Below are 13150 nucleotides of genomic sequence, written 5' to 3'. Positions count from 1 at the left end.
ATATATATATATATATGTATATATATATATATATATGTATGTATATGTGTGGGTGCGTGTAATGTTAGTATAGGATAGATTATCGAATGCTCATAAGCGTACAATGAACAGATTAATTCTGTCGCTTGCGTTACAATAGGAACGTGAAAACAGCGAAACGAGATACACGTGCTGTGCGGTGTTAGCTGCGAAAAAGCAGGCAGTGCTTTACAGAATTTCCTTCCGCATTTGTCGACGTATTGTATTGTAACTGTGATATATATAATGCCAATTTGTACATAACTTGTGCAGAGTTTTTCGCGGCAAAGGATACGGCGCGCCCAGCAAATTGGTTGGTTGGTTTCTCCTTTCGTTTTGCGTGTATTTCATTTCGACATTTTTTCGCTTCGCGAGGCGCTTGCTATTTCTGTGTAACATGGAATGTGATACCGATAAATAGACTTACGCGTCCGGTTGTAACTTACAAAGAACATCCGCGATAAAGCATTGGGAGTTTGTGAGGCGACCAGAAATTGAGTATACGAATTTTTTGCGATTACGCTTATCCAGTATTGGCAAGTGAAACTTTCCTCCATAGTTGTAGTATATTTATGTTATCGTTAGAGCTATTATATATGCAAGAAAAAGTCTTTTAAACATATTATGTATGATTTTTTTTTGTTTTTTTTTTTTTTTTTTTTTTTTTGAAAGTGGTATGTTTTAAATAATATTTAAAATTTTTAAGTTATTTATTTTCGAAGAGAACTTGAAGAGCAAAGAAAATGTTGGAGGCAAAACTATTAAAGTACCTATTATATATATTAATTTTAAAAGCTACAAAAGATACAAATTTAACAAATCGTTAAAGAAATTTTGACAATTATTCATTGTACCTGTTTCATTATCAATATGTATACAATAATATTGATAAATGTAGGTGTTTGCAGTCAACGGTGAATTCAAATTAAAACTATCTCGCTATATGTATACCATCTTGTCATAAATTTTAAGGATATACGTGGTAGAAATGATTTGGTAAATTTCTATTAACTTTGTTGCGGGATGTTAATTTTTGTCAGAGAATATACAGAGTTCGCTTAAGAATTTTTTCTTATACCTAAAATAATCTCTGAGACTGCGTCAGGAGATGAAATGATGGAGGACAGTTTCGCTTATCAGACTCGAGTTACCACCTCTAAACAAAAAATACGTATCTCCTACATTTGTCCGCCTTACAATCTTCAAAAGTTGCATAAAAATCAGGGAAGTAGGATACTTTGTGGATATTCATTGTTAGTGTAGTTAGGCGGGCTGGGTCATTGACGCGTATTAAGTGGTTCAGTCGAGTGAAAAAGAATGATATAAGGATTGGTTTAAATTTGGAAATGCAAGGGTATATAAATATGGATCATCTGGAATAATCGTTTACCGATAAAAGATAGAAGAGAAAAACGTAACAGGTTTTTCTCCGTCATTTTTCTTAGAATCTGATAACGTAAAAGAAAATAATTTCTCTTCGTTTTCTTCGAGATCACGTCAAGGTCACTTCGTGCATTTTAAATGGAATATCGTAACAATTTATATGACCTCGAAAAATTGGAAAGAAAATATGAAGAAAAAAATGGAAAACAGTACCAGAAGTATCGATACCACGAAAATCTTCTAAAAATTGTGAAACTGAAACTGAAACTGGCGAAGAAACATCGAGGGATACAACAAAGTAGGAACAACCTTATGCGATAGAAATTTCACAGAATACATTCGAGAAATTCATTCGAAAGACTTGGCTCGTCTAACAACGCTATCGTAACTGCGAGGTGCGATCAGTAGGATTTTCGGATATCCAAGAATGATCAAGATTTTGCCGATCACTTAATCGACAGTACTTATAGTTGGACTAATTGTCAATATCGTGCAATCATCCGAATTATCTACGCTAGCGTATTTGGCCCGTAAGATTATCCAGTTTCTTGCAGTCCGTTCAAGAAGCGCCACGGTGTCTCGGTCAATCGGATTATTATTTATTCGCGTCCGTTACTTTCCGAATACTCCGTTCGGATCGTACGCAAAGAACTGATGTATATAAGTTTCCTACCGTTTTATAGTAATTTCGAGTTTCCTTTCGGCTTTCTAAACAATTTCAACGTTTCGTCGGTTACTTGTCCTCTTTGTTGGTGATTCATTGTGGAACGTTAACGAGTACAAAAGCTGCTGATTTCGAATTTCACGCAGCATCGTGGTTTCGCTCGGTGTAACAGCAGGGTCTTTGAAGGCCTTCAGGGTCGACGGAGGAGCGTTACGTCGCGTCGAAATCGTATGTACAAAAGCCTAGGAAACTTGTCAGGTACCGCAGCTTTTCCGAATGAGCATCGTCAGGGTCGGGCCTTTCGGTTCATCGCAGAAAAGTATTCGCTGCGCGTAACTTAACGCGTTGAACGCTGGACGCTAAACTTTTTGTTTAGGCTGAGATCGGAGATGATAAACAAAAACGCAACACCTTGACGTAAAATTAATGAAATTTATTAAAACGATTTAAACAAAGACACGGGGGTTTCCTTTGCATACATTGCAAACGAAACGTTCGGTTGGTACCGTTTCGGATCGGAGAACTCTAAATCTTAATTATTGGTATTATTATAGTTTACACCTGTCTAACGAACTGTGATCTTCGATTTTTCGGTGTTTCTCAGTCGCGGTAGAGGCAGGCACGTCGGCGTAGCCTAAACAGAAAGTTCAGTGTTGGTTTTCAGGGATTGGCACGGCGTTGAACGTATTAAACGGGAAAAAGGGGGATCGATAGAATGAACTATCATTCGGGTTCGTCCGTTTTTTCTACGCGTAAACTTCTGTTTATTTCTTCCTCTTCGTAAAGGCACGGAGAAAGCTTTCGCATAAGGCTAGATATGTGCATGCGCACGTATTAAGTGATTACCTCGTGTCGTATTTATCATACGCAGCATCGTTTAAGAATAGGAACACTATCTACAACGATACGTGTTTGACAATCCTATTTAAATTGCATGTGATATTATATATTACCGAATAGCTAAATATATATGTATCTATGTATGCATACACGTACACAAGGTGTTTCGCTGACTCCGTTACGATACTTTTTTTCTCCCATAGTGCTTCTAAAAAGGTACTATCGTTTCTTCCCCTGTATTCTAAATATTTAGGTCAATTATATCTTGCTACATCTTGTTCCGATAATTACGTAACGAGAAAAGTATGAATTATATTTTTAATACGAAATGTATTTACGAAGGTTTTACTGCACGAACGCATATTACTTATCAGCAATGATTTAAGTGACAGAGTAGCAAAAAAGTTGTTTCTCTTAATATCGAGTAGTTGCGAAGGAACTTAATCGCGATTCAACTGTAGAGGGACGAGAGTTGGACTCTAACTGAAGAGAGACACCAGATAACTTGAATATATTTGCGAAAAGTCGTTGTAACGGGTCTGATCAAGCATTATGTGTACGTGCGTGTGTGTGTGTATTTGTGTGTATAAACGGCATATACGTGCACGTATATATGCTCGTACATACGAATACACAAATGAATATATGAGCGCTCGGAGCGCGGTAAAGCTACATAGAAAAGAATCTTGAGCGTCCATAAACACGTGTATATAAAGCAGACAAGGTAGCGACGATGAAAAAGTAGAAGAAAACCGACCAATGTTTAACGCACGAAATTGTCTAGGATGTATCGTTAGTGTACATAGTAAAGTGAACGATTTCTTTGCCTATCGATGCGTGAAAATATCAAGAAGATGCTTCTATAAAATAACGTTTCAAAAATTTCAAATAATAACTAGAAGCGGTACAGGGTCTGGGTGTGACGATTTTAAAATGCCAATTCTGCATTGTACAACGGAAATTAACGTACGCGCGATAATAGACAGTGTTTAATTTCGTTTATCGAAAAAGTTGTTTCAAATCACTCCTCGAACCACCCCCTTTCAACGACCTCCAACATCTTTGGGACACCCTTTATATTTGTAGTAGATTGTAGGTTCTATTTTTATTTTCACTTTTATTTTTGAAATTCGCATTAACTTCTAATGAAAATAAAACGTACGGACAATAAGGAACTCAACGTCGCATACATGCACAACTTTCAGATATATCTGAATGGATCTTTGTTTTAATTTAACGTTACGTTAATACAACGTTACATAAATGCCAAATATCTACTCTATCGTATTTAAACATTTTCAAAAGCGACTTAATAACTTTGTTGATTGTGTTCTTTAACATTATTTTATTTTATTGTGATACGATTAATGTACTTACCATAAATGTTCAACTTGTACATTTAGGCACAGGTGAATTTCCATGCTTTCCACGTTTGTATCCGCGGAAACGAATAATTCCACTTCTGAAGAACGTCTTTAAAATGAAACATTAGAAATACTATAAACGATATTAAACGCTGTCTCGGATATTATAATGCGCATTCTTTTCATACCGCAGATGCTGTTTTTCTAATTCTACATGTTCGTTAAATTCCACGCAGTCACTACTGGCAATTACGTCGTTCCGATCGACGTATTTCGGTAACTTCTGTTTGTCAGTTCTCCTTGTAACTTGTCGATTCATCTCTCTTAATACGAATTACGAATTATCGATTTATCGTCGTCATTTATCGCATCGAAGTTACGGTACTTCGTTTCACAGAGTTAAGTAGTTAAATGTAAATCGAATAACAAACGTATGGTCGATAGAGGGTTAAATCGATTACCTGTTAATATAGTAGAAAACTTACGCCGTGTTACATTAATAATACATTAGTTATCGAACAATTTCACCAGAAACAAACAGTTAACTATGTGGCACTAATAAAACGCTACGCGCTCAAAGATACTCACGAAGAAACTAATCTCCCCGAAACGAACAAATATGCTTGACATGATGCTCACACATGGATAAATAATTGCACGCCGTTTGTGTCCCATCAGGAGCAACATGTATCCTGAGATAATTGTACTTGTAATCGGTTGTATCCTGTATAGCGAATAGCAACGGAGTAGGTAATTTATATTATTGTTAAAGAATTTTATCGTACAGTTGTACTAGACTCGTTTCGACTCCCAAATGTAGCAGCTACCACGGCCATGGTATCATTTTTCTCGGTAACATTCGTTAATGTTACGCTATATATTCGCTTCGCGACTGTACACGTTTCGATTTTCCTTCTCTATATTAAACAATACGTGTGTCACGTGCTAAAATTCGCATCGAAAGCGCGATTTTGCATGGCATTTGTATTACACTGTATTTTTACAAATTTATACGAACAAAACATCATTTTCATTTCATTTTTCTCTTTTAACGATCGAACCGTTTTATCAAAGAGAAATTATTTGGCTTGCTTCGCCAGTTTTCTAGTACTCAGTTTCTCGCTCTTTTGCGTGATATCGGAAAGATAATACACGTAACGACGAATTTAATACTCGGCACACGTATTTATGCAAGTGGATAATATCGAGGAAGGAAATAGAGATCTTAAATAATTAACACGTAGCGTTTGTCCGTAGTGAAACGACTAGAGCTACCGAACGTATTATAATAGCGCCGTTGTCACTCTATCTCTTTTTAGGATTCAATACAGAGTAATTTTGCTACAATTTCGAAAAGCTATAGGTGTTCGATGTGTCGAGTTGGCGACGAATCAGACCTTGGAAATCTCTTGGGAGGTTCTGCAATGTTTCGCTGCGATTGCATTTAGATACATTTAGTAATTTCGAACATTTTTGTAATAGATTCGAAAGCCTTTGAAACGTCGAGCGATTTTCCAAATCAGAATATATGCTACTGAAATGTTTACTTCCTCTATGGATAACAAATGAAAGTAATCGCATTATCCGCGGTGTTCTTTTAAACTTTGTTCACGTTGTTGATTCAAGCTAAACTCCTAAATATTTCGATATTTCATGTCCTTCGAGATTACTATGCGATTAAATTATTAAAAATTCTAGAAATTTGGTCGCAATGATTCGAAGGCTTTAAAGTCCATTGTAGAGTATGCCTGAGTCTCTAACGATACGCGGAGTTCATTTTATTAGTGATACTCCCCTGTCGTCGAGTCAAAGACAGAATTGTCGGATAACAGTACCGATACTCAACGCGTTCCATCTAATATTCAGTGTTTCGTAGGAAATAGTCGAACGTTGATCTAACGTCGAAGTTAGATACCCGACGATTAGTTGCATTTCATTAAATGTTCATCGAATGTCTGTGCACCAGTTTCGTTTCGTCGTTACATCTTCGCTCTCTTAATTATCGCTGGAGACCGAGAGGACGGTTCGTTTCATTTTATCGCAATTCTTTTTACTTTCTATCGTTCTATTCAGTTACTTGGAGATATTACCACGATATATAGGACGTTTCAGAATTATAGTTACACGCGTTATTGCTTAGTAGATTGCTTAGTACACAGAGATGCGAGTAAGAAACTTTTGAGAGGTATTCATCCAGAAACTAAACCGCGTGTATAAATGACTTTTGAGATCTTTGAGGCGTTCACGGCTCGGAGTTTTCCAGTGAACGAACCGGATGGATACCACAAATAAATCACCGGAGTGTGCTTTTATACGAATCGAATTTTAGCGATCTCTGTCTGAACGTTTCACCGGGGTGTGACCTCGCAACCTTCACTTTCCATTTCTTTCATCGCTTACAATCGTAAAATGATGTCGAGCGATCTACCCCTCTCGAATATAGATTTACTGGAGATCCGAGAATGTTTATCACATCTAATCCTCGATGAAGAAATTTAACAAGCTCCGCGACCAAATGGCTCCCCTCGACTCCCCCGCTAGACCTTCTCCTAGTCAACTTTTCTTGTGATTAATATATTTTAAGCTTAAACAAATTACTTAAGATAATATCGTTTATCCGAGTGTTCCTAAGTAAAATTATTATTTATGGTGTTATTTATTATTTATCGTTTTTTTTTTTTTTTTGTGTCGCAACACTTGCGTGCTAATAAATTGTAGAGGGAAGAGGAGCGTTGGTCTTGGAAAAAGTACATTTCTTCCTAAAAGTCACCATATTTACCAATCGTTACCAATCCCGAAGGAGGTTATATATATATGTTTCATATATATATATATAAAGAGAGAGAGAAAAAGTAACAGTATAAAGAGTCAGCATTTGCTCGTCGCTTTCGCCTCTCTTACATTATTTTTGTCTCGTTACTACGAACAACGTAAGCAAAATTGAATCCATGACAATATACCCATTTCGCGTGTCTACAATTCTGGGGCCACCTTTATATCATGAGTATTCGATCGCACGGGTTTCTGTCCGGTTTCTTTCGTAACATCGATTCCGTACAAAGTCTGCTAATGCTTATATACCCGACTGTTAGCGCGAGAAATGCACGCTGTGCTAATAAGCGGTGTTTAAGTAGTCGAAGTCGACGAAGGCCAGCCTATCGTAGCGCGAACGTAGCTGTCTCGATTACAAAATATTAGCGATGTCTCAACTTGAACGATGGTTCGTGTTTCCCCATTTTCTCTTCCGTGACGAAAAGCAGAATCGTAGAAACGTGGTAGACGGAAAAGAAATCTGCAGCTACTGTTTGCTAGGGTAGTCGCTTGCATCGATATTAGGTAAGGGTTCTACGTAGGAGGAATAGACGATTAATGGTACGTGCTAGAACAAACTAAACGGAAGATGGTGATGTCGATAATTAGTGGTACGAAAAAGCATTGTGGGTGCGTGCGTGGATATTTATACTTCTCTGTGTTAAGGGTAAATTACTTAGCGAGCTAGAAGAAACTAAAGGGGAAGGTGAAATCGATAGTTGGTAGTAAGAAAATGCATATTATACTTATATAAATATATATATATATATGTGGATATTCATATGTATCTGTGTTAAAGGTAAATTACTTAGTGCAACGTCCGGGCATGGACGCGACGATTAGAAAATTTAGAAACTTGTCAAAACCGCCGGTAAATGGCATCTAGAACAATTTCGCACTTAGATAAAGAATTTTAGGTAGTTTTAAGGCTCGGTTAAACCGCTGGCGAGATGCATCCGTTCTCGACTGATATGCATAAGTGTCTTAGCGATCGTCGGTTGCTCGTCCGTAAACTTGTGGAACGTTTATCGTTCGTTACCGACGAGCAACTGCAAGTTAGTTCAAATTTTTAGTCAATTTCTCGACGAACCCGGAACACGTGGATCGTAAATTCATCAGCCGCGCGTGCCGATGGGTTTTCCAATTGTAAATATCTCAAATAATTTCCAGTTTACATATCTTTAAACGAAGATATTAGGAATGAAATAACGCGACACATGTACGCGTATTGTTGATTCTTATTTCACTTTTTGTTTTTATTTTTTCGTTTCCGATTCCTCTCTATTTAATTCTTCTGTCCGATAGCCGGCGAGTTAGCTAGAATAATTATTAGCCAGTTTATTATTCGCTTCTGTGCAACGATCGAGTGTGGAAACGTACTCGAGTTTAAAGATTATTTAGGAATTACTAGGTACGCAAAGCTTTCTCACACTCTGACTTTGAAAATGGGACATGTGTAACCTGAGTTCCTTGCACCTTTTTTTCTTTATTAATCATTTTAGACAATTCACTGTATAATTAGTAGATAATTATAGCACAAAAATTGGTCTTACTACTTATTAGTTGTACGCCTATATTAGACAACAATTGGATTAGACAATCTAAATTATTATTGAAATATATATTTATTTAGTATTTTTTTGTTTTTGTTTCCTTTCTGAACACGACGCGTTCGCGTATCACAACACGTCACATATCGATGATTACTATGAATATCAGCGGTATCTTGCCAGTAGATTTACGATTAATATTTCTGCTTGTTCCATGTTAAGAAGGAAGAAAGATAAAAGTCATTCGTACCGCCGCGTACGATTGCATACATGAATCTTCGCTTATAAACGGATAACGAGTATTAATGGATTTAACATCAACGATAATTACGGTTTCTTGTTTACGGGGTCGGAGCTAATGGTGAATAAGAAATGTCTTCAGAAATTCATTTCGTATTGCCAGGGTGAACTGAAAGTTTTTCTCGATAAACAAATGTTTATCAAAGCAAGTGAAAGTATTTATCTATTTATAATATATATCATTTTGTAACTCTTTAATTACTCGTTCGTATCGTCAACTCTGCCTCGATTCGCGAAATAGACCCACTCCGTATTCCAATTTACAATTGTTTACTCGTGTACATGTGTACTTGTTTCAATGATGACGTGGAATGAGGCGAATCGTTCCATGTGTTTTCTAAATTGATAGAATCACAAAAGCTACAAAATCGAGTATATAACGTAAAACTGGAATACTTTAAAGGAAGATAAATCGACGAAACCTTTCGTTCGCCCTAGTATTAAGATACACGTCGCGATGAAATATTATTCGTACAAGTATTCCACACGCTAGTCCAGAAGAATTTTACAGTAAACCAGCAATATTTTAGTCCGACGGGTTTAACGACGTTTACGAAAATTAATTTCTCGAAAGCATTTCTATTTAACGTTCGGCTGTCGTTACGGGATACGATACATGGTAGACAGGCGCGAAAAATCGGACCCGATGGTGAATCCATTCGTGTGTAGACGTGTGAAATTGCATCGATGTTTTTAGCGCTAGTAACACTAGGATCTTCATGGATCCTCAATCAAATTCAGCGATCGAATGTCGCAACGATCGGTACGCTTGGATGTTTGAATAAAATGAAAAAAAAAAAAAGAAAACGAAAATACGAACAAAAGAGAAAGTTGTTCGCCGACGGAGAAATGCCCCGCGAATCATCCGCGTCGCAGGCTAGAAGTTCTCAGGGAAAAAATCGCAACCGGTGAGAAAATAATTGTGAACGCAGAATTGGTCGCCCTGATCGATTTTCTTTCGTGGTGCCGAGAGGATCTCCATGATCGCGAAGCTCCTTCCTCGATGAAACGGTGAAAATACGAATGATCGTTTAGCGCAAGCTATTCTTACAATTTACTCGTCGTCATAAAATTTTTAACGCTTTATATATGGGACAACTGGATGCGCGCCTTTCGCGTAATGTAAGCAATTTTTTCGTGCTCGAAAGAAATCGACGAGTTTCGCCGAGCTATTCGTAGTTCGTCGCGGACTGTATACACGCTAAAAACAAAAATACGTACGTAATTATAATTAATCATATATCACAAATACATCGCGGTTAGTTTGTGCATACCAGTACGTCGCTTTTGATATCCGAAAGTTAAGTTTACGACGTTCACGGGTGGACAGAGCTCGATTTGAATAATGGTTAACGCATAATAACAACGTGCGGCGATCTATCAGCGACATTTGTTCGTTTAAACGATCGTTCGAGCAAATTTTCATTCGCAAAATCTAATTTTTATTCGATGAATAACAAACGAGACATTCTCGTCGCAGACAGTCGAGGACGGAGCTTCAAAAATATTGTCGGGTTTCTCGGAAATCTAGCTTCACGCGTCATCGGGCGAAGAGAAAGACGCGACCTCGTAGCTATCATACGCATAAATTCGTTCGTACGAAGACAATCGTTTAACGCTATTACAGAAAGTAACCGCTCTGCTAATTCAGGGTAACGGGTCAACGACGGTTGAGTATTACGTGAAAAAAAATATTACTAATAATAATTAAATAAATAAACGAATAAAAGGATTTTAAAAAAAAAAAAAAAAAGAGCAAAACGAACATCGACGTCGCAAGGGGAATACTTGGTTTGCGGACCATTAAATACCAAATACTATACAACGATCGCGTTACAATAATTATTTAACATAGGACGGGGAAGAGGATGCGACGATTTTGCTGGCGACGAGTAACCGTGCATCGGTTAATCTAGCCGAACGAAGGCGTGATTCGAAAGAAAAAAAAAAAAATAATAAAGCAACGCGCATGACCGTTGAAAACAAATAAATGTTCGGTCCAATTGCGATAGGATTCATTGCCGTTTTGCGGTTATCGGTTAGTAAATTTGATTGAGGACGTAATTTAGAACGTATAGTTGGTGCGCGTTTCGCGACAAATAGCGATGTTTGTTCAGTTTCTTGGGGTAGGACATGTTCGTATGATTGTTCCGTGCCGCGTGCGAATCGAAGAGAAAACGAGGGAAAGAATTGAAATGCGAGTTTGGTCTTAGAAGTCTTGTCGCGTGATCAGTTGTAAACACTTCATGCATCTTTAGGATCATTTTTTATAGCTCGACGGATGCTACGCGAACTTCTTCGACAAAGTAACATTCTACCGTTCAAGCTCTTTCGTTCCTGCAACCGTGAAAACTTGACGACAATTTCACTCGCATCGACTCGCGATTTCAATTTTTCTTCATCCACGTTCGCTTAAAGCGTAGCATCCGACCAGAGATGGGCAAACCTTTGCTCGAACAATAGATACGAATAAAAACCAACGTATAGCAATTTATTCGCGACGTTTGCTCGACCGCATTTATTTGTTCTTGAAATATTCCAAAATGTTTAATTCTGCGATAAAAATACTAACTTTTATTCAACGACAATGGACGAAATTCTTATCCGTCAATTTTTATCCATCCGAGCGTTAATAAAAAGAAAAACACTGCGTCGGACGCAAACTCTATGGAATTATCCAACATATCGCAAAAACATTGAATCACGTGCTATCGATAATTACATTTACATTTATATCGATAATTACAATAAAATTGTATTCGCAAGGACAACTGTAATCTAACTAATCTTACCGTGAAAACACGCGTATCCAGGTACAAAACCTTTACGACCTAATTATTTGCTTGCGTGCGTAAACTCGCATACCCACACATACACACACATACACGCATACACGACATCCTTATAATTTGAGCATTCGAAAGGTGCGTCAAATTGTAAGCAGGTCAGATTTCACATTACCGATATTCCGCCGTTGCGTTCGAACGCTAATGACGATTCGTTCGCCGAATCTGTTTACGAATACCGAAAACGATCGTATTCGGAGATACGTTTAGCGAATTCGTCGGTCTTGCTTGTGGTGCTTAAAATTTGAACGAACGTTAGATCGCGTGCGTGTGGATCGAATTTTAAGCGAACGATGCTTAAAGAAATTATACGAGAATCGATCCAACACGACGAAGAGCGAGGAAATATAACGGAAACGATGCTCAAATTGTAAGTGACCAATGCGCCTTGGAGTGCATCTCTTTGTGCGTTCTTGCGACACTTGGCATCAAGCGGATGCCCACATCAGACACTTACATACACTAAAGATTAGATTCTAAGACGACGGTAACTCGCACCTTCTGTGAATTGCACAAAATAATTTTTTTACGAATCTATATATATGTACGTGTATGTATATATACATATATACATATACATATACATATGTGTACACATGTGTTGTTTGGTAACAGTGCCACTGACCGCAAATTCACTTTCGTCGCCCGTAAAGCGATCCCGCGCGTACGTTTGCCTAACTCGGTAAAGTTTTATATATTAGTTACGCTTTTATACGTTACGTTAACTCTACGACTGTTTTTTAATGTCTCGCGAGACGACTCGATCTCTCGAGATACTACGCTATACTGCCGGCGAACAAATATCGTAACCGAGGCTTAAACACGTTTCGAGACCAATTAACGCCATCGAAGCGAACAATGTACTCGCTAGGCGACAACGAAAAATCGGGCGTCGCGAACGGAGCGAACATAAACGGCCAATGGTACGACGTGTTTGTTGTTCTATCGTTGAATTCCCTTGATTTCCACGTATTGTTTAATTTCACGTTACAGAGGAAAAAACCATATTTATCGTGCATCGTTTTATTCTTATCGTTGGTTAGCCTACAGTACATGTACTCGAAACTTAGCTTTATTATAATAATTATAATTATTATAACTCGATCGCGCCTGTAAGTCTAATTTATCAACGAGTTGTACAAAATTATGGCCTTATCGCAATGAAAGCCTGAAGCGTACCATTGAAATCTCCGATGTAACGGAAACGAACTTTAAAGAAACGACGAAAGAAAATGGATTTGACTAATTTTAAACCGCTGATACGTCCGCTTTTTGCTCGCATCTGATTCAATAAGAAGCATTTCGCTGCAAAACACGACAAGTTATTTCTCTCTCTCTCTCTCTCTCTCTCTCTCTCTCTCTCTCTCTCTCTCT

Source organism: Hylaeus anthracinus, unplaced genomic scaffold (genome assembly GCF_026225885.1).
Source record: "Hylaeus anthracinus isolate JK02 unplaced genomic scaffold, UHH_iyHylAnth1.0_haploid 12001, whole genome shotgun sequence".
NCBI classification, from domain to species: domain Eukaryota; kingdom Metazoa; phylum Arthropoda; class Insecta; order Hymenoptera; family Colletidae; genus Hylaeus; species Hylaeus anthracinus.
Note: the sequence above shows the minus strand (reverse complement) of the source record.